A 2,766-nucleotide genomic window follows, 5' to 3' on the forward strand; every position below is an offset into this window, starting at 1 on the left:
GTTGAGTCTGGTGTGATGGTGCGCTGAGCTCACGGTTGTTAATAACTATTAGTCTAGTGACTCATTCTATACTAAACTCAAGACTTATAATTCAGAGCTTTCCTTAGCTCTGATACCACTTTGTCACAGCCCGCCCTAACTAAGGATAGTTAAGCCGAGTGATCTACGACTAGGGATGGGGTTAAAGAAGAAGGGGAAGAAAAGGGGCGTCATTTATAGCCGTAAAACTTACTCATCTTAATAAAACTCGTCATTTTTATTAATGAATACTCAATTGAAAATAGTCTATGAAAGACAGCATAAAACTTAATTAATATCATTAATCAAGTTATACATCATATGAAACCATTCTCTTAAGACTCAAAGTATGACATAACATACTATAACATCAACAACATCTTGCAGCGGAAAGTAGCTAGACATATGTATGAAGACATATTCTAGACAGGTTAACTATTTATTAACAACCCTGGAGACTCCGCTCATTGCAACACCATCATCACATCAGCTCAACCTGCACATTTAGAAAACATATGCAGGGCTGAGTACAAAAGTACTCAGTGGGCACGTATGCCTAGGTATAAAAATACATGCTTCAAAACTGTAAATTGTCATGCCATCATAAACAGTACAGCAAGGGAGTTTTTTTTTCGCTAAAAAGGCCCAAGCTTACTAAGTTCATTTGTGATTCTTAAAGTTCGTCTGCAGACTAAGTTCTCTTGTAATCTATCATATCTGGAACTGTGTGCCGGAGAGGTGGCCACCTCTCACGGTCACTTGACCGGCCAACCCGCTAGATGACTCACGGTCACTGGTGTACACTAGCCCTGGCAGGATAGCTATCAACTGCTCAAGACCCGAATTCGATTGCATCATTGGCAAAGCCAAAGCAGATAGATATCATACTAAAATTTAAACATTTTATGGCAAGACAATACTTGAAATAACTTTAACTCAAAGATTTTTGTCATGAAATAACTTGCTTGAACGTAACATTTAAACTCATTTGATATATATATGAAACTGAAATTAACAGTTAGATCATCTCATGCATTCATTCGTATAAGAGGCCTACGACACGCAGGGGATCTCTGTATACGTATAGTAAAAGTAATGCCTACCTGATTGCAGTGTTTTGCTACTTAAGACAATGATTCTCTTTCCTTAGCGCGATAGGTTACTCAGGCGCTTTTGTTTATTTGAACCTTTAATAACACGAAAACATGTGTTCGAGTGAATAATAGAAAAGATAACAACAAATGCAGTGAATCACTATTCACTCATTTCTCTAACTACCCATATTTCCTTAAACGACTATATCTAACTCATATACAATCGTTCTTCCTTTATCAAAATACTTCATGTACCTTTGAGGATGTAGGAAATTCCATTTTATATTATTCTTTTATTTATCTATTATAAATAAAGAATAATTCTATAAACATAAAACGTTTTCCTTTTCCCCATTTAATAATGTCAATCACCAATATATATATATATATATATATACACATCAATAGCTCATTTATAAACTAAAAGTGATATTTTATCAACAATAAAACTTTAAAATTCTTAATAGGAATTATTTTGAATCATTTCCATCTCAACAAAACTGTATAGATTCAACTTCAACTAATAAACTGCTTTTACTCCGAACTCGTATGGAGTCGAATTTTATATCAATAGAAACCTCTTTGAGTCTAGTTTAATTGAAAAAAAAGTATGTTGAAAAACTCCAAGTAGTTTAAGAGATATAGCGATTTTCCCATCGCCTACCAGATTCGGCAGTTTCTGCCAACTGAAAGTCCAGATCTTTGAAAAATAGCAAACGTTTCCGGAATGACCTCAAATTTTATATGCAGATAGATAACGCATATAAATTTATACCATAAAAATTTGAGAGCTAAATATCAACATATGGTTACTGAAATAGTTAACTTAATCATCTGCCTCACGACAGTTTCAACAGATACGGGCAGTAGACTTCTCAAATTTTAAAAGGGTAGTAAACGAAGTTCAAATAACATGAAACTTTGTACAAATATTCACCACACTCCCATCTATACCCCAGAAATTTCCCATAATATAATAGAAACGGGAATGCATCGAAATAAGGGCGTCAACTTACCCTTGTCCAAGTGAGCACTAATGGAAGTTGTTCGCCGGGGGTTTTTCTGGTCGTCGTTCCGCTATGGTGTTTAGCCGCGAAGGTCTACGACTTAGTCTTCCTCGTGCGAGGTAGATCAGGCTACACAACGGTGGTTTCTCGATCCTTTTTCGTCGTAAGGATAGTGAGAAACGAAGGCCGTAAGTTGGCCGGTGGCTAAGTCGGGAATTCGACGTTGGCCTCCGAAGGATATTGTGGCCTTTGGTCGGGAAAATATAGAGAAGGTTTCGGCCTTTCGATTGTTGGGTTTGGTAGCCTGAAGATGGAGGAACGAGTACACGTTCTCGGTTCAGAGCCTAGTGGCCGGTCGGCGAATAAACGGCCCGGCGAAGGGAGCTCACTTGAGCTCTTGCAAGTAAGAAATTTAAAATTTTCTCTTGTTTTACCTCACACCTCTCGCACTTCTGCACTTCTTCCTTCTGCAGAACTCACCTCAATTTATAGAGAGGTTGAGGTGGTTGGTGGCAGCAAATGTTGAAGAAATATTGCTGCCATTTTTGAACACTTTGGTCTCGGCGTGATCATCTTCTCCTGCCATCTTTGAAAACTTTGCTCTCGGCGTGATCATCTTCTCCTGAAATTGGGGCTTTTTGGGTGTG

The 2,766-nt window shown here is 37.7% G+C and overlaps 1 long non-coding RNA gene across 1 annotated transcript; it reads right to left on the reverse strand.

The window, feature by feature from the left end:
* Nucleotides 1-288: 288 nt before the first annotated feature.
* LOC130995224 (uncharacterized) lies at nucleotides 289-2,766 on the reverse strand. The gene is made up of 3 exons (XR_009092104.1): nucleotides 2,129-2,766; nucleotides 1,122-1,205; nucleotides 289-514 (listed from the first exon to the last, which is right to left on the reverse strand). It is a non-coding gene; the product is annotated as an uncharacterized LOC130995224 (long non-coding RNA).

Source organism: Salvia miltiorrhiza, chromosome 7 (genome assembly GCF_028751815.1).
Source record: "Salvia miltiorrhiza cultivar Shanhuang (shh) chromosome 7, IMPLAD_Smil_shh, whole genome shotgun sequence".
Taxonomy (NCBI): domain Eukaryota; kingdom Viridiplantae; phylum Streptophyta; class Magnoliopsida; order Lamiales; family Lamiaceae; genus Salvia; species Salvia miltiorrhiza.